The sequence below is a fragment of the Salmo salar genome, chromosome 12, assembly GCF_965601325.2.
Source record: "Salmo salar chromosome 12, fSalSal1, whole genome shotgun sequence".
NCBI classification, from domain to species: Eukaryota; Metazoa; Chordata; class Actinopteri; order Salmoniformes; family Salmonidae; genus Salmo; species Salmo salar.
In genome coordinates, this window is record NC_138302.1 from 33,415,009 (window position 1) to 33,439,920 (window position 24,912).

At 44.6% G+C, this 24,912-nt stretch overlaps 1 protein-coding gene across 1 annotated transcript in view; it reads right to left on the reverse strand.

Moving 5' to 3' along the window:
• LOC106564922 (alpha-1,6-mannosylglycoprotein 6-beta-N-acetylglucosaminyltransferase B) overlaps positions 1-24,912 on the reverse strand; it is a 145,999-nt gene that overhangs the window by 36,707 nt on the left and 84,380 nt on the right. The window lies entirely within an intron of this gene.

The following is a 24,912-nucleotide window of genomic DNA, read 5'->3' on the forward strand; positions in this document are numbered from 1 at the left end:
CTGTATGGTTCAAACACACAGAGCAGAGGTTACATTAACTACTGTATGGTTCAAACACACTGAGCAGAGGTTACATTAACTACTGTACGGTTCAAACACACAGAGCAGAGGTTACATTAACTACTGTATGGTTCAAACACACTGAGCAGAGGTTACATTAACTACTGTACGGTTCAAACACACAGAGCAGAGGTTACATGAACTACTGTACGGTTCAAACACACAGAGCGGAGGCTACATGAACTACTGTATGGTTCAAACACACAGAGCAGAGGTTACATGAACTACTGTATGGTTCAAACACACAGAGCAGAGGTTACATTAACTACTGTATGGTTCAAACACAACGAGCAGAGGTTACATTAACTGCTGTATGGTTCAAACACACAGAGCAGAGGTTACATTAACTACTGTACGGTTCAAACACACAGAGCAGAGGTTACATGAACTACTGAATGGTTCAAACACACAGAGCAGAGGTTACATGAACTACTGTATGGTTCAAACACACAGAGCAGAGGTTACATGAACTACTGAATGGTTCAAACACACAGAGCAGAGGTTACATGAACTACTGTATGGTTCAAACACACAGAGCAGAGGTTACATGAACTACTGAATGGTTCAAACACACAGAGCAGAGGTTACATTAACTACTGTACGGTTCAAACACACAGAGCAGAGGTTACATTAACTACTGTATGGTTCAAACACACAGAGCAGAGGTTACATTAACTACTGTATGGTTCAAACACACAGCACACAGACAGAGAAGATGTTATATTAACTATGGTTTACATGGATCAGTTGGCTGGAGAAGTGTAGGAGATTTAAATGTGTTATTGTCACATACACCGGATAGGTGCAGTGAGAAGTGTTGATTTCCAGGGTCAGCCATAATAGTACGGCGCCCCTAGAGAAAATTCCGGTGAAGTGCCTTGCTCAAGGGCACATCGACCGATTTTCCACCTACTCAGCTCGGGTATTGGAACCAACTTTAACCACAAGTCTACCTGCTGCCCTGCTTGATGCCTGCATGGGGACCTGTTGTATACTTAGGACCATGAGTTTTCACTGACCACATGACCTTGACCAGGTCACCACAACCCTGACCAGTTAACACTGTGCCCTGGACTGTAGGGTCAAAAGTTGATCCTGGTCAGGACAAAACACCTTTGGTCCTGTACTGCATTCACTGTAAGTCACTTTGAATTAACCACCAACTCATTATCGTACTATGACGAGAGAAACGTTGAAGGCGCTTCCAAGCCCCCGAGCATTAGAGAAACACAATGAAACATCAATCAATCCGCTAGATGAAACGACAGCACTGTGTTGACGATGAGGGTGAAGCGCCGTTCAGTAGCGTGATCCAAACTGTATGAGTAGCAGATGGCCAGAACAGTGAGTGGGCAACAGTATCCCGAAAAAGAGGGAGATCTACACATCAAACGGTCAAAGGGGCACCGACCGGGGAGAAATGAGTCCGTTTCAGAGATGAGAGGAACGAGGGAGAGGACAAAAGAGGAGTGTGTGTCAGAGAGAGAGATGCAGAGAGACTCCCTGCCAGTGGGGGGTTTAGTTTTTGCATTATTAAGGAAGAGTGAGTGATAGTTGGAGCCCGTGAGAGAGAGGATGTGTGTGTCTGTGTGTGTGCGTGTGTGTGTGTGTGTGTGTGTGTGTGTGTGTGTGTGTGTGTGTGTGTGTGTGTGTGTGTGTGTGTGTGTGTGTGTGTGTGTGTGTGTGTGTGTGTGTGTGTGTGTGTGGTCTACTTCTGTGTGTCAGTGTGTGTGTGTCAGTGTGTGTGTGTACGGTCTACTTCTGTGTGTGTGTCTCTCACACACATTGCTCTCTCCACAGTACAGTGATCCTCCCATTGATTCCCCCACAACATTCTAAACTCCTTACCATTTAAAAATAAAAGGAATCTACCGCAACCCAAAACCCTTGCCTTCACTGATTTCTGCTGTACCCCACTGGGCGGAAGGATTCTCCTATGTTTCTCATGTCTTTCCCTCATCAATTTCCACTGTATCCATTTCCTCCTACTAGAAGTGAAGAAGTAGAGACTCCTGAGACCACAGGGCTGTGTCTGCTTTCACTCCCGTCACTTGACTCCATTTCCTTTTGCATCGATTGGCTAAAACCTCGGAGTTACCGTGCCGACCTAGTCCCTATTGGACAGCTGACCTGTGAGTGGTCTGGGTGAGAGATCTGAGGGGTTTTGTGTGTGTGTGTGTGTGTGTTGGCCCATCGTGACAGATGGAGACAAGGCTAATGGACATGGTGGGAGGTGGGCTACAGTCAATTTCCTCTCTCTACAGAACACGCTAGATTTGATTGAGCAGACCCTCTTATCCCGAGGGACTTACAATAAGTGCATTTGGAAAAGGAAGTTGATATGAATGACCGCATACTATAATACGAGCAAATAAAACACACACTCATTTGAAGTAACAATCCCAACGCTATAATGAAAGAGAGAAAGGGAGAGAGAGAGAGAAAGAGAGAGAGAAAGAGACAGTGTGTCTCCATGCATGTGTGTTTTTGGAGTTCAGACAGCAAACACTACACACACACACAGAGACACACACACACACACACATTTATTACCGAAACACACACACGATACAGACACAACATGTTCCTCTGGCTAGCTCATCTATTTCCCTACAGACTTAAGGACACAACTGTTGATTATACTATAAACACTGAAGCCTTTAACAAGCCTCTCACGCAATGCACAGCCCTTACAGCATGTCATGTGTTGGGATGAGAGGGTCATTTGTATGGAGTGAGACAGGATGCTGATGTCTATAACCTACTATCTCCAGGAACTGTTTTGCAGTAGATATAGATCTGAGAGCTCTTGTTAGAAAGAGGAGAGGATGTGTGTCTAATACTGTAAGTCTCTGTCTGACTCTCATCCTTGAGAGTGAGAGGAGATAAGGGTGGCTGACGTGTGTGTGTGCGTGTGTGTGTGTGTGTGTGTGTTTGCGTATGCCTATGCAATTTGATTGGATTTCTGAAAGAGGTTTCACCGTAGACAAGATGAGCTGCCACTGTCTCCCTCCTCCACCTCTTCACCCACACTCGTCCGTCCGGCCCTGAATGGCAGGGATGAGCCCTTCCCCCATCAAGAATCCCCCTCCTCATCCAACTAACATATCCCCCAACTCTCTCTGTCCTTCACATCGCTCACACTCCCATGTAGCCTATTTCACATAACAACCAAAGAAAAACTAAAGTACTGTTCTTTACTGTACTGACAGTTAAACACAACATTCCTGCAGTACTGCATGTACTGTATGTATTCAAATAAATCTACATTTTTTTCAGAGTATGAGCCTAATGGAAGACAGTGGCAATCTCTAGTGGAGGCTTTTACTGTAAAGTATTAAGACATGAAAGAGCATAAGCTTTAAGCTTTAATGATACATTACATAAGGCTGGTGGTACTGAGTCCAATAGGAGCGTCTGTATGTAGTGGGGTACATTTTGTTGAACACATTGTGTGGTGTGTGGGGGGAGGCTGTGTGTTTACAGTGTTGGGTTGTGATTTCTTGACTTATGAAATCATGAAATATACTTATTCATGTCACTGAGGGAGAGAGGGGAGTATATAACGTTTCCATTCTGTCAGGATATGTTATCGTTAGCCATCAGGGATCATATGGGAGGAGGAAAGACACAGTCTGGTACCAGTCACCATGACAGCTGTGAGTTGGGGAGGTGCGAGCACTTTGGGGCAGAGATCAGGTCAGATGAAGTGAGGAAGAACAGATATCACTAAGGATCTGTCTAGCAACAGAGATGTATTGGCTGTTCAGATGTAGGAGGAGGAGACTCAGCATAGGGGAAAGAGTTCAACTTTGCATGCGTGAGTTCCAAATATCTCTAACGGTCGCCCCAGCGTGAGTTTTTTTTATGCACTTGATGTTAGAACGTTCTCTCCATCCCAGAATGTGATTGTTACGCATCAATACATGTAATCCGTGCTGCCCACAAACCAAGGCACGCAGCCTGTTTTTAATTATAGGCTGTTTTCAATTTGTCAATTTCAAATTATTTTCAAACAAGTCTTTTATTTTCTAAGAACAGTTTGAATTGAGGTGTGTTCCGCCTCATTCATTCACATAAAAGTAGTATTTTTACTTTTGCGGACCAATTAATTTTTTTGACATTTCTGACCGGGACAAAATTCCCCAAACACTTCCCAATTGTTAGTGCAGTTCAAGTCTGCAGACATTTGCTCATCTCCCGTCCTGCACACACACGTTCACATTTTCCGTCTGTTGCCTGCATCGCAGCCATAGTTGTTTTCATTACCAATAATAAGTTTGGAAATGTGTGCGTTTCTATCAAAGTAAGTGCCTTATTAAGTTAAAATAGTTTATGCATGTCGTGTTATGTTGTTTCAACTGTAGCATAATATTTTTGTGTATATTCCTTATAACCGCGGACACGCGAGGTAACGTTACTCATTTCATAACCTTTATGGAGTTATACTCAATGCTTAGGTAGCTAGCTACATTCTTCTATTAGCTCTGGAAAACAATGCTAATTGCGTCAGAGAAGTATTAGCTTGCGTTGTATTTTGAAGCTACCCTGGCTTTATGACTCCCAAGTGGTCTAAGGCACAGCATCTCAGTGCTAGAGGTGTCACTACAGACACCCTGGTTCAAATCCAGGCTGCGTTTCTATCAAAGTAAGTGCCTTATTACGTTAATAGTTTCTGTATGTGATTTGCATGTGAACTGTATGTCCAATTACAAAAAATCCCTTGTTCAGTAATCATCTCACCTGTTAGATGGTGGTGAACTATGTGGCCATTGAGGGCTACGTTGATCAGATGGAAAAATATGTTCTTATACCACTTGGTTGTTTTCCAAGTGCATTCCACAAAGCTGTTTATCATGTCCGCCTTATCCACTGCCCCCATTTTGAAGTTATAGTCAAGCCCGCAGTCTGGTTTGATTTTTCTCTCTTCTGTCAGGTGGTCCATCTTCCCTGTGGCCGGCATGGTTGCTGTATGGACAGTGGCGAGGACATGGATGTCTCGCTTGTCATGCCACTTTACTGCCAGCTGTTGACCGTGCTCCTTGAACTCTGCCTCCCCTCTCTGCATCTTCCTGCATCCGAATACCGGCATCCCCTTCCTGTTTGACCTGACTGTGCCACAGGCCCCTGTGCTGTTGGAGAGCAGATGCTGGAAGAGTGTGGGACTGCTGTCCACATACAAAGTGTGTCCCTTGCTGAGATGAGGAGCCAGCATGGTCATCACCACGGACCCGGACACCCCAAGTGCCTCATACTCATCAATGCATAGGTCTTTGTATGGCACAATATTTCTTATTTTGTATAACGGGGTCATTTAGGATGGCAGTAGCATTGTTGACGAAATGCAGCCATAGCAGCAGAACAAGGAAGCAGTCTTGGGAAAAGAGGGTGGCAAAGAAGGGAGTTGCAAACATAGGATCTGTGCTCCAGTATTCTCTTAGTGAGTTATTATTTACTATCCCCATGAGAAGGACTGTCACCAGAAAGGTATACATTTCACTAATTGTGGTTGTCCCCCCTACTCCTACTCCTGGCTCTCTCTTCTCCTGTAGCTCCAAGGCATAACGATTGGTCTCTACTATGTCTCCCACCAGCTCCTCTGTCAGAAACAACTTGAAGCACTCTGCCTCAGATGGAAATGGCAAGGGGGGTTGCACTCTAGACTGGGACTCATCAAAGCGAACAGCAGGGCCAGGAGGGGTGAAATGGCTGGTGGCCTTCCAGCTACCACAGAACTCCTGTACTTCATCCACTGTCGGTCTGCCTCCATCACCACCAGCATCTTCAAAGGGACCTGGGACTTTGTCAGTGGACAAGGAGTCCTCAGATTCAGGGTTCTCAATGGCTGGGGCAGCTCCTCACTGTCACTGTCAGAATCTGATTCCTGACTTGCAGAATTTTAAGAAATCTCCAGAATTTCCGCATTTGTGAGTTGTCTCCTTTTTGAAAGACATTGCTAATGCAACAGTTTAGCTCACTAGCTACATACATAAACAACAATACTGAATGGCTCAGAGTGGGAGTGAGAGGTTATGTGATTGACTGCCGGCACATGCCATTTGTATCGATAAATCACTATCAGAAAATACTTTGTTTTGGTAATTATTTATATATTTACTGTTTTATTCACATGTTCTCAAGTACCAGTGATAAATCATGCATTCCGATTCTTGCATAGATTATAATGGGAACATATTATGTGTGTAAAATACTTTTTTGAAGGTTGTACTGTATGGGATTTTTTTTTTTTTTATAAAAAAAAATGTATGAAATGTATGCATTCACTACTGTAAGTCGCTCTGGATAAGAGCGTCTGCTAAATGACTAAAATGTAAATGTAAAATGTACTGATTATGATGAGCTAAGCTAATTCCAGCTATGTGTGGAGCCATGTTTGTTGACATACAATGCATTCTGGGTTTCACGTAATCGTCTGTCGGACCAAAGATGCTAGTACAAAATGAAAGGAGTAAGGGTTCACACATTTTTGAGAACTTCAGGAAGTGAATGGTGGGATGTGAACGATGGTAGACGACACACCCCTTCAACATGCATACTATAAACAGACCAATAAACAGAAAAAAATCATGGCGGCGCGCTGAAAGTAATCGTCGGATTACTTTCGATTTCTAGAAAGTGTTTTACTCAATTATTTCGATCAACGGTGAGCCCGTGATGTAATTCATTATAAATAGTAATTGCTATTAGCTAATTCATATTGTAGTTTATGTCAGCCGGGAGTTATAAAAATATGACCGCTTGTGTTGCGTCAATCTTTCCTCAGTTAGCGCTTGGACAAATGTAGCCTACATTTTTTCAGTTTGGGTGATTGTGTTATGCAATAGATACTTCTGTGAATATCTGAACATTGCATCCAAAAATAAACTGCTCACATTCTGGACATAACTTTGTAAGGACTGTGCTTGTGTAAATAGTTTCAGAAAAAAGTGTGGCCAGCTCAAATGCTGATTGTTGCATCATTCGAAACTGCCCGTTCTAAATAAGCATTTTAATAACACGGGTGTGATCGTACGCTTCAGGGACCACTGTAGAACGATCACACCCGTGTGATGGTACCTGTGAAAGGGTTAAATATCAGTGCTTGTGTGAATATGTTTTTGTCTAATGCAGCTGTATTGACCCAAAGGGCGAATAAACTTGGTTTAAGCTTTACTAATCATCCGTGAGTTTTACTAGGTTCATTTAGAACCTAACAGCAGTGTGTGTGTGTACAGTGTGTGTTTACGTGTTTGTGTGTGTGTGTCATACGTCTGTGCAGTAGAGTGGAACTTCTGTCTGTTTTGTTGTGTGAGTGTAAAGGCGAACTCTATCCTCCAGACTGGTTTGAGAACAGCTGTCCTTCATAACTCCATATAATATTGTAGCCTACATCAGTTTATTGGAAAAATTGGAAAGATGTATAAATGATGTGATGGCTATAGTCTGAGTTACTAAGCATCTGCACCTGTTCTTTTGAGGCAATAAAAGACAAGACAATGCGGAAAACATTTCACTTTGACTGTCTTCAGACGTCACCTTGAAAGTGTCTGCCCCTCCCTTTGAGTTGTATTGCCTCGAAAGTAAAATAATAGGTGAAAACATCGCAGCACATCAGACGCTAAGTGGAATAGGAAATAGAGGGTGTGCGTCCCAAATTGTACCCCATATGTCACGCCCTGATCTGTTTCACCTGTCCTTGTCTCCACCCCCTCCAGGTGTCGCTGATTTTCCCCAGTGTATTTATCCCTGTGTTTCCTGTCTTTCTGTGCCAGTTTGTCTTGTTCCAAGTCAACCAGTGTTTTTCCCCGTACTCCTGCCTTTGCTATTCTCCTTTTACTAGTCCTCCCGGTTTTGACTCTTGCCTGTTCTGGACTCTGTACCCGCCTGCCTGACCAATCTGCCTGCCTTGACCATGAGCCTTTCTGCCACTCTGTACCTCCTGGACTTGGATTTGGTTTAGACCTTTTGCCTGTCCACGACCATTCTCTTGCCAACCATCTGCCTCCTGTGTCTGCATCTGGGTCTCGCCTTGTGTCATGATACCATACTGTGGACTACTTTTGACCAGAGGCCTATGGGCCCGGGTCAAAAGTAGTGCACTAAAAAGGGAATAGGGTGACATTTGGGACACATACTGGGAGATTTACAGGAAGCAGAGCAGACAGCGTGTGAGGGCGGCAGTCCTCAATCAAACTAGATGATTTAGGAATCAAATCAATCCTGCATAACACTCTGATTCCATTTCCTGTTGTCTGCATTATCAGTCAAACCTGAACTGTTAATGATGAATATCATATATTATAATATGAATATCATAATATGACACATCCACGATGCATTGAGAAAAGGCTCCTGTCGGCTACAGAGCTGTGATCCTTTCTCATTACGCTCCGCAGGACTTCAATCAAGCTTTTGTTTGCCTTAAGATGGCTATCTGTCTCCAATATTTCCCATCCGTAACCACCTGCCCGGTAGGAAACTGGAGACGTGTGACGGAGACAGAATGGCCGCCGTAGGGGAGGGGGAACTTTAACTTTCTTTGCTTTGGTTCCATCCAGCCCCTTTCCCCAACCTCACTGTGTGAAGGGAGAAAAAATTCCCTGTAAACGGTAATATACTCTGCCTCTGTCATCCTTACCCGCACCTACAATCACATACCTTTTTTCACTCCATGGGGAGTTGAGTTGTAGCAGGGTGTTGCGTTCCCTCCTGCGTACGTAACAGCCAGTTAGCACAAAACAGAGCAACAGTCTTTAATACTTGTTCTTCATTCAGAAAGGCTAGCTTTTTTCTTGTTTTATTCCCTCGTTTCTTGGCAGCCGTTCAGCCTGTCAATGCCACTGCTGCGTGACTAACGTTGTCAGAATCATGCAAGAGAGGAAACCAGAGGAAAACGAGGGAGTCATTTGATTAATTTATCCCCCACCCTTACCCCCTTACTAATACCGATTATGATTCCAGGATGGCACAGTGAGCAACTGGCATTGCCAGGGTTGTTTGTGTAGAGCGGACATGTCGGTGGGCATGTGGTTTGAGTTACGACAAGCGAGGGACACAAACACACTCGTTTAAAATGAAATGGCAGAGTGCCAGGACACACATGTCCAATGACACTCAGGGGCACAGAGGCGCCCAATCGCCCAGCGTTCTCCTTTTCTCTGGGCTGGCGTCAAATCAGCAAGCCCCTATGACCGCACACTGTGACCACATAGTAGGCCTATGTGAAGAAGGGAGTGAGTTAGGCTTTGTTGAATACAGATAGGGGTAATATGGAGAAGTGCTCTGATGCTGATCATTATTCTGTGAGAATCCAAGGTCCCCAATGTCTACAGAGGTCAAACATCTCTCAGTACTTGTAAAACCTTGGATAATATCTACATTAAGTGAATTAAGATGGGGGTTGTTCTCTCTCTCTCTCAAAGCGGCCTATTCTCCTCTTCCTCTGTACTCAAAGAAGAAAGGGATATGGGTGTGTGTGTGTCCAGCTGTGTGTGTGAGGTTGTCAGCTGGCTAAGCGTCTGTGCAGGGCGAAGGGTCTCCTCCACAGTGGCAGCAGCTCAGGGTGATGAGATGAGCCGTGTGTGTGTATGAGAGAGAGAGAGAGAGAGAGAGCGAGTGTGTGTATGTGTGTGTGACCGACCGTGTCTGTGTCTGTGCGTGTGTGAGCAGCAGCAGGGGGGAGGGGCGCTCCCATCAGGCCTGTCAGCAGGCTGTCATATCGTCCGTCGACTAGAGGACAGGGTCATGGAGAGGGGGGGGGGGGGGGGGGGGGGGGGAGTGGCCATGAAAGTCTGACTGTGACATCACTGTGGTATAGTGGGCTTTAATGTATATACATGTATCAGCCAGACTTGCATATGTGTATCGCATGTTTTCTCTCTCTCTCTCTCACACACACACATGCAGGCCCTATACGGACAAACAGGCGGATGCTGGAGCAGATGATTAGATAATTACATGAATGGTTTGAGTGTCTGATTGCTGCTCTGCTGTCTTCCCTCCCCTGATGGATGGTGTGATGAAACTGGATATTGTGGAACAAATCAGTGAAATGACATGCTTCTAATTGGTTCTAGTTTAGGCCGTGTGTGTGTGTGTGTGCAGCCATGCATGCGTGTATATTTATGTGTGTGTGTGTGTGTGTGCGCGGATGCATGTGTGTACCTCACTGCTCTCAAGTGTGTGTGTGTGTTTCTCACACAGCTCCAAACATCCAGTAAATCCCAGCTCCGAGCCATGACAGTGTGTCTGAGATAAGTGAGATGCTAAAGCCATTAACTCCAGCCAGAGGAGGAAGAGAGGAGCGCTAGATGAGTCAAAGAGAGGAGAGGAAATAGAGAGAACCTACTCCACCTCCTCTGTCAGAGGGAGTGAAGGGATAAACTGTCTGCCTGGTTCCTAGAGTAACAGAGAGGAGAGGAAAGAGAGAAAACCTACTCCACCTCCTCTGTCAGAGGGAGTGAAGGGATAAACTGTCTGCCTGGTTCCTAGAGTAACAGAGAGGAGAGGAAAGAGAGAAAACCTACTCCACCTCCTCTGTCAGAGGGAGTGAAGGGATAAACTGTCTGCCTGGTTCCTAGAGTAACAGAGAGGGCGAAAGAAAGAGGGGGCGGGAGGAGAGAAAGAGAATGGTGGAGACAGAGAGAAAGAGAAGGGAAAGGGGAAAGGGGAATGCATTCAACTGAAATGTGTCGTCTGCATGTAACCCAACCCTCTGAATCAGAGAGGAGCGGAGCGCTTCCTTAACCTGTCTGGGCTAGGGGGCAGTATTTTCACGGCCGGGTGAAAAACGTACCCAATTTAAACAGGTTACTATTCTGGCCCAGAAACTAGAATATACTGTTTGAATGGTGTCTGTGAGTATAACAGAACTCATATGGCAGGCAAAAACCTGAGAAAAAGTCAACCAGGAAGTGGAGGATCTGAGAATTGTAGTTCTTCTTTCTAGTCCCTTTCGAAACTACAGTATCTGTGGGGTTACTTTGCACTTCCTAAGGCTTCCATTGGCTGTCAAAAGCCTTCAGAAAGTGGTTTGAGCATTCTCCTGTTACTGGGCAGATAATAGGAGCTCAGTTACTGAGTGGACTGTCTGGCAACAAAGGGATTGGATATGCTCGATCCCGCGAGCACGCCCCTCCTTTTTCTCCTTGAATGAATACGCTATTGTCCGGTTGGAATATTATCGCAATTTTACGTTAAAAATACTATAAAGATTGATTTTAAACAGCGTTTGACATGCTTCTAAGTATGGTAATGGAACATTTTGACTTTTCGTCTCTGGTACCGCGCTCGCGCGTTATGCCTTTGGATAGTGCTCTGAACACACGAACAAAACGGAGGTATTTGGACATAAATATGGAGTATTCCGAACAAAAACAACATTTCTTGTGGAAGTAGCAGTCCTGGGAGTGCATTCTTTATATATATATATTTTGTCATCGTTTATGATGAGTATTTTTGTAAATTGATGTGCACATTCACCGGAAGTTTTGGTGGGAATACATTTTCGGAACATCACGCGTCAATGTAAAATGCTGTTTTTGGATATAAATATGAACTTTATCGAACAAAACATACATGTATTGTGTAACATAATGTCCTAGAAGTGTCATCTGATGAAGATCGTCAAAGGTTAGTGCTTCATTTAGCTGTGTTTTGGGTTTTATTGACATGTCCTTGCTTGGAAAATGGCTGTGTGATTATTTTTGTCTATGTACTCTAACATAATCTAATGTTTTGCTTTCGCTGTAAAGCCTTTTTGAAATCGGACAATGTGGTTACATCAAGGAGAAGTGTATCTTTAAAATGGTGTAAAATAGTTGTATGTTTGAGAAAGTTGAATTATGACATTTTGTTGTTTTTGAATTTGCCGTCCTGATATTTCACTGGCTGTGTCCCGCAGGTGGGACGCTGGCATCCCACTTAGCCCATAGAAGTTAACCAACATCCACGGGTTCCAGTCGGGCCTCTCGGCATGTGATTCATCCTCTCTCTTCCACGCTTTCTCTCACCCCTCCAACACTCCTCCTCCACAAACAGACCTTTTCTCTCTCTCCTCTGACAGCTTACTAATGAGAGACCTGACACACTGAGACCGAGAGAGAGGGAGACTGTTCTGACTGAGCTCAGCGTTCCTCCTGCATATGCATGCATCCGTCTATAATGATCCTGCTTCTGCTTTGTCTCCACTTTGGCTGAGCGCTGTTTTACACGTCAGCAAATCCAGTTGTTTCACTGAAATTCCACTTAAATCATGACGAATAAGCCTCTCCTTTGGTTGTGAAAGGGGCCACAGAGGAGAGAACACACATACATTGGTGTACACACACACACACACACACACACACACACACACACACACACACACACACACACACACACACACACACACACACACACACACACACACACACACACACACACACACACACCAAGCTCGGCTGCTGACAGGGCAGTGTACAAACACAAGAGTAATAATTACGACATATTGATTGGTGATAGAGAGGGTGATTATACAGGGGACTGGGCTGAGGTAAGCCCTCTAGAATCCCCTGTAGACACACAACTGGGGAACAGGGTGAGGAACAAAGATTTGTGGAAAGGCTATGCGCTTTAGCCAGAAAGTATAGAGGTGGTGGTGAAGAACAGGCACGACATGCACAACACGTTGTATTCTATTACTAGGGGGATGGGAGTTATTCCTGAACACAAGGATGGAGCAGGAAAAACTCTGGGTCATTAGATATTTCACACAGCACATTCTGTACACTGACACGGACAGATATATCCAACGTGGTAAACATGTCAATTTCCCCTCTTAGGTTATCTGAAGAGTGGAGAGAGGAGAGCCATTACTGGACCAATCTAATGCAAAAGCACAAACAACTGCCATTATGTTCTGCATCTTCATCTCACATGATTCGATTACAGCCTCCTCAGTTAGCTGCACAAACAAGAGAGAGAAAAAGAGAGAGACGCAGACACAGAGTTCAAAGAAAAAAAAAGAGAGAGAGAGAGAGAGAGAGAGAGAGAGAGGCGAGAGAGAGAGACAGACAGACACAGACAGACACGCAGACACAGAGTTCAAAGAAAGAGAGAGGAGACCAGACAGACAGACAGACAGACAGACAGACAGACAGACAGACAGACAGACAGACAGACAGACAGACAGACAGACAGACAGACAGACAGACAGACAGACAGGACAGACAGACAGACAGACAGACAGACAGACAGACAGACAGACAGACAGACAGACAGACAGACAGACAGACAGAGAAATAATGGGAAAGAAAAAGAGGGCTATATATTTCCTCTTAGTAAAATCAACCCTCATCCCACTCAACTTAATTTCAAGCCTGGCTGCACCAAAATGGGCCAATTTGCCCCTAGTGAGGATATAGAAAAACTCCAGCCCCTAGTTTGACCTGATTTTGAAGGACCTTTTCTCTCCAAGCCAATGGAAAATATGGAACATCGTCATTATCCATAATTAGTTTTTCGAAGTCATATGAAAATGAGATGACAATATTTCAATTTTCGATGGGCGGTGAGCAGAAAAGACGGGAAACGACCCCCCAGGAGCAACGGGAAGGAAGGCAATATTCCATTCCAGAGGTGATAGTATGTCAAATGAAGTGCCAATTACTCAGTTATTATCTGCCATAGGGCAGTCGTCTGAATGGATTGTTATGGGGCTATCGTGCTAGCTCACATTGAGGTATGTGATCGTTTAACACACAATCAGCTACACTTCCTTATCCTAACTTTGGCCATTTGGAAGAAACTCCTAACTGATCTCAGATCAGTGCCTATGGGAGAAACTTCAGCCAATTCAGAATCAGAGTTTATGTGATGCTTTTGACAGCAGGGCAGCCTTTACTTCTCTGTTACCCAATTAGTGTCTAGAGCCAGCTGTAACAGCAGTTGCACTGTCTGAGCTTTTAAATGAGTGGGGTTTGATGTAACTGGCCTTTAGAAGGGATCTCTGTTCCCTTTTGCCACAGCTTTAGCTCTAGCACAGCACCACAGGGCTCCACCGAAGCACTTTACACATAACTCACCATCGATTGGGCGAGACTGAAATCTCATCCTTTCTTGCTCCATGTTATTGTATTTCTCTCTGACCAGCTAACCCTTTATATCCTTCTCACTATACCTCTCTCTCTTTTTCCATCCCCTATTTCCCTCCGTTTCTCTTTCGATCCCCCCTCTCTCGTCTAGGTTCAGAGTCTGCATGGCTTTTTCACTCTCCCTCTTCTCTCTCTCTCTCTTTCTCTCTGGCCCCCTCTCTTTTCCGTCAGATGAGAAATACAGCTCTGTGAGAAGCAGGCGTTTGATGAATGGCACTACTACTGATCTCCCTGGTTTCTGCAGCGCTCGCCATGTCTGCAGGCGCCTGGAACCTGTTCACCACCACCAGGCCCTCGCTGCCCGGTCTGGGAAAGAGAGTTGAGCGAGAGAAAGACAGAGAGACAAAGGCGGAGCGAGAGAGAGAGAGAGAGAGACAGACAGAGGAAGACAGAGAGAGAGAGAGAGACAGAGAGAGAGAGAGACAGAGACAGAGACAGAGAGAGAGAGAGAGGAGAGAGAGAGAGAGAGAGAGAGAGAGAGAGAGAGAGAGAGAGAGAGAGAGAGAGAGAGAGCAAGATCCTGCCATGGCCAATAACAAAAATATAAACTCAACATGTAAAGTGTTGGTCCCATGTTTCATGAGCTGAAACACACAAAAAGCTTACTTCTATCAAATGTTGTGCACACATTTGTTTACATCCCTGTTAGTGAGTATTTCTCCTTTGCCAAGATAATCCATTCACCTGACAGGTGTGGCATATCAAGAAGAGGATTAAACAGCATGAGCCATACACAGGTGCACCTTGTGCTGGGGACAATAAAAGGCCGCTCTAAAATATGTAGTTTTGTCACACAACACAATGCCATAGATGTGCCAAGTTTTGAGGGAGCGCAGAATTGGCATGCTGATTACAGGAATGTCCGCCAGAGCTGTTGCCAGAGAATTTAATTGTTAATAAAAAAATTGTCAAAATTGTCAGAGACTCCTGTCACCCAAGTCATAGACTGTTCTCTCTGCTACTCCACGGCAAGTGGTACCGGAGCGCCAAGTCTAGGTCCAAAAGGCTTCTTAACAGCTTCTACCCCCAAACCATAAGACTGCTGAACAATTAATCAAATGGCCACTGGACTATTTACATTGACCCCCCCCCCCCCCCCTTGTTTTTACACTGCTGCGATTCACTGTTTATTATCTATGCAAAGTCACTTTACCCCTACCTACATGTACAAATTACCTTGACTGACCTGTACCCCCGCACATTGACTCAGTACCGGTTCCCCCTGTATATAGCCCCGTTATTGTTATTTTATTGTGTTCACGGTCTACACCTGCTGTATTCGGCACATGTGACAAATACAATTTGATTTGATTCTCTACCATGAGCCGCCTCCAATGTCGTTTTAGAGAATTTGGCATTCCGTCCAACCGGCCTCACAACCACAGAACATGTGTAACCACGCCAGCCCAAGACCTCCATATACGGCTTCTTCACCTGCGGGATGGTCTGAGACCAGCCACCCGGACAGCTGATGAAACTTAGGAGTAACAATGTCTGTAATAAAGTCCTTTTGCGAGGAAAAAACTAATTCTGATTGGCTGGGCCTGGCTCCCCAGTGGGTGGGCCTATGCCCAGTCATGTGAAATCCATAGATTAGGGCCTAATTTATTTATTTAAATTGACTGATTTCCTTATATGAACAATAACTCAGTAAAATCATTGAAATTATTGCATGTGCGTTTATATTTTTGTTCAGTATAGTTTCTGAACCCTGAGAGGAAGGATTATGAGAGCGAGAGTGAAATGAAGAAAGACAAAGAAATAACAATATATATCAATCGATCCCAGAGCCAACAACTGGCCCCTGAAACCACAATAAAGCCACCTTAACTTCCCCTAGCGTGACTGCAGCCAGCCAGCCAGCCAGGCAACCACTATAACTCCACCAGCCTGAAGCCAGCCATTAAGCTGCCCCAGCTCTGCCCTCCTCAGCAGTAGGGGCACTCCGTCATAGCGTGCCATACCTGCCTGCTCTTTCCATTTAAGCCCCATGTGTGTGGACTCCGCTGGGCACTCTGACACTTTGAACAATGGCATCCAGAGGCTCTGGTTTTATACCTTTCTCCAAATCCGTGGCTAGGAGGAGGGAAGTCATTATCGGGCGAGTGAAGATGTGTTTGTGCCCGTATATGTGTGTGTGTGTCAGAAGTCAAGGCAGCTGTAGCGTAGGTAGAAGGTAAAAAGCTGAGTTGTTAATTTGAGCTTCAAGTTCTGAAGGAGAGGGGGGAGAGAGATACAGATACAGAGAGATACACACAGAGACAGAGAAAGAGAGAGGGGGGAGAGAGAGGAGAGAGAGAGAGGGGAGGAGAGAGAGAGAGAGAGAGAGAGAGAGAGAGAGAGAGAGAGAGAGAGAGGGGAGAGAGAGATACAGAGAAAGATACAGAGAGAGAAAGATACAGAGAGAGAGAGAGAAAGAGATACAGAGAAAGATACAGAGAGAGAGAGGGGGAGCGAGAGATATATAGAGAAAGATACAGAGCGAGAGATACAGAGAAAGATAGAGAGAGAGGGGGGGAGAGAGACACAGAGGCGGGGGAGAGGCAGCGAGAGAGATACAGATGGAGAGAGGGAGAGAGAGAGAGAGAGATACAGAGGGAGAGAGAGATACAGAGAAAGATACAGAGAGAGAGAAGGGGAGAGAGAGGGAAAGAACATAATTCAGCCATTTTGTTTCTGCTAACTCACACACTTTAACCAGACAGAATGTTGCTTTGCGCTTGAGCGTACCCCCCCCCCCCCCCCCCCCCCACACACACACACAAACTCACTGATTAATGTGACAGTGATGCTATTTCAGAGTCTGCACCAAAGTTGTCGCAGTCATAAATTATATTCTAAATAATGCAGTTTTGCAAATCTTTAATATGCCATGCAAAAAACACATCTCACAAATGGGTATTTTAATGCGATATTTTCTACCACAGTCACAAACAGGTAATCATCAATTCTACAGGAAGCTGCTTTCCCAAAAGTCTGCAAATGACTTCCCTGTCATCACAAAAGAAGTACAGCTGTTCTAGAAACTAGAAATAGCATTGCATGTGAGGCAATAACAGCTGATTTTCATGTGTGCATTTATTGAAGTTAGCCAACTCCTCCATTTTGTATCCTGACTCAGTGTGTGTGTGTTTGCTTGCGCGTGCGTGTGTGTGTCTGTGTGTCTGTGTCTGTGTCTGTGTCTGTGTGTGTGTGTGTGTGTGTGTGTGTGTGTGTGTGTGTGTGTGTGTGTGTGTGTGTGTGTGTGTGTGTGTGTGTGTGTGTGTGTGTGTGAACCCCCGTAGGGGAGGTGTATATACAGCGCATTTGGAAAGTATTCAGACCCCTTCACGTTTTCCACATTTTGTTATGTTACAGCCTTATTCTAAAATTGATCAAATATTCCCCCCCCCATTAATCTACACACAATACCCTATAATGACAAAGCAAAAACTGGTTTTGTAAATAAAAACAGAAATACCTTATTTACATAAGTATTCAGACCCTTTGCGATGAGACTCAACATTGAGCTCAGGTGCATCCTGTTTCCATTGATTATCCTTGAAATGTTTCTAGAACTTGATTGGAGTCCACCTGTGGTAAATTTAATAGATTGGACATGATTTGGAAAGGCACACACCTGTCTATATAAGGTCCCACAGTTGAAACTGCAGGTCAGAGCAAAAACAAAGCCACGAGGTCGAAGGAATTGTTCGTAGCGCTCCGAGACAAGATTGTGTCAAGGCACAGATCTGGGGAAAGGTACCAAAACATTTCTGCAGCATTGAAGGTCCCCAAGAACACAGTGGCCTCCATCATTCTTAAATGGAAGAAGATTGGGAACCACCAAGATTCTTCCTACAGCTGGCCGCCCGGGGAAACTGATCAATCAGGGGAGAAGGGCGGTGACCAAGAACCCGATGGTCACTCTGACAGAGCTCCAGATTTCCTCTGTGGAGATGGGAGAAACTTCCAGAAGGACAACCATCTCTGTAGCTCTCCACCAATCAGGCCTTTATGGTAGAGTGGCCAGACGGAAGCCACTCCTCAGTAAAAGACACATGACAGCCGGCTTGGAGTTTTCCAAAAGGCACCTAAAGGACTCTGACCATGAGAAACAAGATTCTTTGGACTGATGAAACCAAGATTTAACTCTTTGGCTTGAATGCCAAGCATTGCGTCTGGAGGAAACCTGGCACCATCCCTACGGTGAAGCATGGTGGTGGCAACGACGCTCCCTATCCAACCTGACAGAGCTTGACAGGATCTGTAGACAAGAATGGGAGAAACACCCCAAATACAGCCAAGCTTGTAGCATCACACCCAAGAAGACTCACAGCTGTAATCACTGCCAAAGATACTTCAACAAATTACTGAGTAAAGGGTCTGAATACATAGGTAAATGTGATATCAGTTTTTTTGTTTTTATAAATTTGCAAACATTTCTTAAAACCAGTTTTTGCTTTGTCATTATGGGTTATTGTGTGTATACTGATGCACAACATTTTGTGTTTAATACATTTTAGAATAAAGCTGTAATGCAACAAAATGTGGAATAAGTCAAGGGGTCTGAATACATTCTGAATGCACTGTATGTAATAGCAATGTTCACAGTGAGGCGTCGACTCTGAGAGAAGGTGAACCAGGGTCTGAGGAATCTCAACTCGCTTTAGGGAACACGTTAATGAATGGAGGATGGAGAGAGCAATCAAAAGAAAGTGTGGAACAGTGAAACGGCTAAAGAAAAGCAGAGAGACAGAGAAAGAGAGACAGAAAAGGGAGGGAGCGAGTGAGCAAAAGAAAGAGAGATGACGCCAGATTAACGAAGACACATTGAGAGAACGAAATGGCTGTATTTACATTCAATCCCCAAATACTTATATAACAGTAAGACCATGGTCCTTAAAATGGTTAGAAAGGAAGTTATTTACAGTAGAAAGAGACTGGGTAAACAGCCTATGGCTGTTGAGTGTTCCTCCTGCCTTCCTCTAAACTTGTCCTCTGCCTTTAAATATTAACATGGTGGACCGAAAGCAATGCTTTCTAACACCGAGGTTTTCTTAGGGAGAAATGGAGATGTTTTCACACCAGACTTGTTTTAAGTCCTATTTAGAGATGGGATGGACGTCTGGAAGGAATAGGGATGGTAGGGAACACATGAAGCAGTGTGTGGGTCCGTCGCTGAACGCATTTAACACATTCGTGCCATTTGTGTTTGGGCACACGTGTTTTTAAAGCATGTGACGCATGCATGAGTGTGTGCCTGAGACATGGATATGACGATGGGAGGACACCCTGGAGAGGAAAAGCAAGACGGAGAAAGATAAACTAGAGAGAGTGGGGAGCCTAATTCCAATCATGGCGTGTGTGTCTGTGCGTGTACATAGTGCAAGTGTGTGCGTTGTGTGCGTGTGTTTGTGTTATGCGTGTGTGTATGTGTGTGTGTGTGTGTGTGAGAGAGAGAGAGCGAGAGAGATTAATGGTCTGCGGGCTAACTGGTTGCATCGAGGACCCCACGCCGTGAAAGACAACACAGTTAAATGGAGACGGGCCCGGGGGAGGAGAGGAGAGGGGGATGGCGGGATAGAGGAGAGGAGAGATGACATCTAGACAACAGAGGGGTGTGAGTATATGTCAGATTAACAGGGAATCATCCAGCCTCCGGGTCAGCTATCATCAGCACCACCTCAGACACACATAGCCCTGAGATTAGAGCCTATAGGCACCAATGATTGTAAACATATACATGTACAGTTGAAGTAGGAAGTTTACATACACTTAGGATGGAGTCTTAAAACTCGTTTTTCAACCACTCCACACATTTCTTGTTAGTAAACTATAGTTTTGGCAAGTCGGTTAGGACATCTACTTTGTGCATGACACAAGTAATTTTTCCAACAATTGTTTACAGACAGATTATTTCACTTATAATTCACTGCATCACAATTCCAGTGGGTCAGAAGTTTCTATACACTAAGTTGACTGTGCCTTTAAACAGCTTGGAAAATTCCAGAAAATTATGTCATGGCTTTAGAAGCTTCTAATAGGCTAATTGACATAATTTGAGTCAATTGGACGTGCACCTGTGGATGTATTTCAAGGCCTACCTTCAAACTCAGTGCATCCCTGCTTGACATCATGGGAAAAGCAGCCAAGACCTCCACAAGTCTGGTTCATCCTTGGGAGCAATTGCCAAACCCCAAGGTACCACGTTCATCTGAACAAACAATAGTATGCAAGTATAAAACCAATGGGACCATGCAGCCGTCATACTGCTCAGGAAGGAGACGCATTCTGTCTCCTAGAGATTAACATACGTTGGTGCGAAAAGTGAAAATCAATCCCAGAACAACAGCAAAGGACCTTGTGAAGATGCTGGAAGAAACAGGCACAAAAGTATCTATATCCACAGTAAAACGAGTCCTATATCGACATGACCTGAAAGGCCGCTCAGCAAGGAAGAAGCCACTGCTCCAAAACTGCCATGAAAAAAGACAGACTACGGTTTGCAACTGCACATGGGGACAAAGATCGTACTTTTCTGAGAAATGTCCTCTGGTCTGATGAAACAAAAATAGAACTGTTTCGCCATAATGACCATTGTTTTCTTTAGAGGAAAAAGGGGGAAGCTTGCAAGACGAAGAACACCATCCCAATCGTGAAGCATGGGGGTGGCAGCATCATGTTGTGGGGGTGCTTTGCTGCAGGAGGGACTGGTGCACTTCACAAAATAGATGGCATCATGAGGGTGGAAAATTATGTGGATATATTGAAGCAACATCTCAAGACATCAGTCAGGATGTTAAAGCTTGGTCGCAAATGGGTCTTCCAAATGGACAATGACTCCAAGCATACTTCCAAAGTTGTGGCAAAATGGCTTAAGGACAACAAAGTCAAGGTATTGGAGTGGCCATCACAAAGCCCTGACCTCAATCCTATAGAAAATGTGTTGGCAGAACTGAAAAAGTGTGTGCGAGCAAGGAGGCCTACAAACCTGACTCAGTTCCACCAGCTCTGTCAGGAGGAATGGGTCAAAATTCACGCAACTTATTGTGGGAAGCTTGTGGAAGGCTACCCGAAACGCTTGACCCAAGATAAACAATTTAAAGGCAATGCTAACAAATACTAATTGAGTGTATGTAAACTTCTGACCCACTGGGAATGTGATGAAAGGAATTAAAGCTGAAATAAATAATTCTCTCTACTATTATTCTGACATTTCACATTCTTAAAATAAAGTGGTGATCCTAACTAACCTAAGACAGGGAATATTTACTAGGTTTAATGTCAGGAATTGTGAAAAACTGAGTTTAAATGTATTTGGCGAAGGTGTATGTAAACTTCCGACTTCAACTGTATTTGTACATAGGGCATCACAGCCATCTTGGTCATATTAGAGGAATGGGGTTGTGGGAATTGTCATCGTCTGGTCATACAAATGTGTCAAAACGAGGATCAAAGCACCTTCATATGCCCACCAGCATTATCTAACCCCCAATGCACCTGATGCCATCACTCCACTTCTGCTTGAAATGCTGATTTGCAGAATGTGAGTCCCCTGTAACCTATCTGGTGACCTGTGTGACCTTTCTCCATGGAGATGGTAGTCCACCAGGTGGTGGTGACAGAAGTGCATATCGTTGGGCTAAACCCCAAACACACACAGAGAGAGAGAGACAGAGACAGAGAGAGAGAGAGAGAGAGAGAGAGAGACAGAGAGAGAGAGAGAGAGAGAGAGAGAGAGAGAGAGAGAGAGAGAGAGAGAGAGAGAGAGAGAGACAGAGAGAGAGAGAGAGAGACCTAACAGGGCATGAAATGCCTTAGACAAATCTGTTGTCACTCAATCTCTCTCCCTCCCTCCCTCCCTCCCTGAATCTCTCTGAATTTTCCTTTCTATCTTTCTCGCTCCACTCTCCCACCACTCTAGCATCCTCCCTTACGGCTCAATAGGCTTTCTCTCTCTTTCACCTGACTGCCTTCCTTCATTGGGCAGTCTCTGTCTAACAACTCTCTATGGAGCCACTGAGCTAATGTCTTTGTTACAGTAAGCCTTCAGACGATACTGTCAATTCAGCAAACTCGCATCAGTCTTGAATATCAGGAGTTGATTGCATAAGTGATGTAAGGAGATTTAAAGTAGAAATGGAGAGGGGAGAGAGGCAACATGAAGAAAAGGAGAAAAGACTTCTCTGAGTAATGTACTGTGGAAAGGGAATGAAAAAACCGAGGGGATGAGAGGAGAGTAGTCCTTCCTCCAATCGGATTGTGAATAAAGGAGGCAGAAAACTAGAGCCTCTCCCTTCTTTGTCCTTCCTCTCTTTTCATCACCAACAGCTGCCCAAAGAGACCTATGAAGCCTTCTTCTCACAGATTGAACCACATGCAGTATGAGTTACAAAACACTGAGTTACAAAACACTGAGTTACAAAACACTGAGTTACAAAACATGTATGGATCAACAACCGTGTAATATGAAGATAACATTGCTGTGCTATTTCTCAACTGTTTAATGTCAGATTTAGTTTCGAGAGGGGTTATGACGCAGTGTTGTCATCTAATATAGAGACCACACCCTTTTTCCTCCACACCCAGACACTTACACACTACATGACCAAACGTTTGTGGACACCTGCTTGTCGAAGGTCTCATTCCAAAATCATGGGCATTAATATTGAGTTGCTATAACAGCCAACACACTTCTGGGAAGGATTTCCACTAGATGTTGGAACATTGCTGCGGGGACTTGCTTCCATTCAGTCACAAGAGCATTAGTGAGGTCGGGCACTGATGTTGGGCAATTAGACCTGGCTTGCAGTTGGCATTCCAATTCATCCCAAAGGTGTTAGATGGGGTTGAGGTCAAGGCTCTGTGCAGGCCAGTCATTTTCTTCCAAACCAATCCCGACAAACCATTTCTGTATGGACCTCGCTTTGTCATGCTGAAGCCGGAAAGCGCCTTCCTCAAACAGTTGACACAAAGTTGGAAGTACAGAATCGTCTAGAATGTCATTGTATGCTGTAGCATTAAGATTTCCTTTAATTAACTGGAACTATGGGGCCTAGCCCGAACCATGAATACAGCCCCAGACCATTATTCCTCCTCCATGGCATTGGGGCAGGTAGCGTTTTTCCTGGCATCCGCCAAACCTAGATTAGTCCGTCGGACTGCCAGATGGTGAAGCGGGATTCATCACTCCAGAGAACGCATTTCCACTGCTCCAGAGTCCAATGTCGGGAGCTTTACACCACTCCAGCCGATGCTTGGCATTGCGGATGGTGATCTTAGGCTTATGTGCGGCTGCTCGGCCATGGAAACCCATTTCATGAAGCTCCCGACGAACAGTTGTTGTGTTGACGTTGCTTCCAGAGGCAGTTTGGAACTCAGTAGTGAGTGTTGCAACCGCTTCAGCACTCGACGGTCCCTTGGTGTGAGCTTGTCTGGACTACCACTTCATGGCTAGATGTTGTTGCTCCTAGATGTTTCCACTTCACAATAACAGCACTTACAGTTGACTGGTGCAGCTCTAGCAGAGCAGAAATTTTCCCAATTGACTTGTTGGAAAGGTGGCATCATATGACGGTGCCACGTTGAAAGTCACTGAGCTCTTCAGTAAGGCCATTCTACTGCCAATGTTTGTCTATGGAGATTGCATGGCTGCGCGCTCAATTTTAAACACCTGTCAGCAACAGGCGTGGCTGAAATAGCCGAATCCACACATTTCAAATGGATTGTATATATGTAAATAAGGTGTATAAGATGGATAGCAGTCCTCTCCAGAAGTGCTGGTAATAAAATCACAGGTGTAGGCTAACAGTGAAACGCTTACTTACTTCCCAACAATGCAGAGAGAAAAATATTAAACTAATAACACGATGAATAAATACACACAATGAGTAATGATAACTTGGCTTTTTACACGGGGTACCAGTACAGAGTTTATGTGCAGGGGTACGAGGTAATTGAGGTAGATATGTACATATAGGTATAGATAACATGAAGTAGCAGATGTGTATGCGATGAGTCAAAAGAGTTGGCGCAAAAAGGGGTCAAATGCAGATAGACCGGGTAGCTATTTGGTTAACTATTTAGCAGTCTAATGGCTTGGGGGCTAGAAGCTATTCAGGGTCCTGTTGGTTACAAACCATGCGATAGCTGAGAGAGTCTATGACTTGGGTGGCTGGAGTCTTTGACAATTGTTGTTGAAATACATCTGGGCTGTGGTCTATCTAATTGTCTGTAAATTAGCCCTCATCTACAATATGCAATTATGTCATAGGCCCATAGAGGAGAATACAGACTCAGCAGAATACACAGGCATGGGCTATATTCAATGTGTGTGTGTGTGTGTGTGTGTGTGTGTGTGTACAGTAGCTACCACAAGCAGAATAATGGATTATTAGTGAAAGACTGAACCCTGCTGTGATTCCACATTCATAGCTGTAACAATGCAATGGACAACAGATAGGGTTGTATGAGGTTTCTTCATTCACAGTAAATACAATCAAAACCCACACACATACCCACTGTTGCTGAATCATTGCTATCGTACCTCTCCCCCCTCCTCCCTATAGGCTCTCCCTGTCCACTCATTCATCTATCAATCCTAATAGAATCATCTATCCATCCATCTACCTCATTGACAGACAGGGGCCGTGGGGATCTGGCAAACCTTCAAGCCTTCTTTATGTGGGCTGTTGTCCTATATAGTGTACATTGTTGAACTGAGCTGATTTCAAAATTC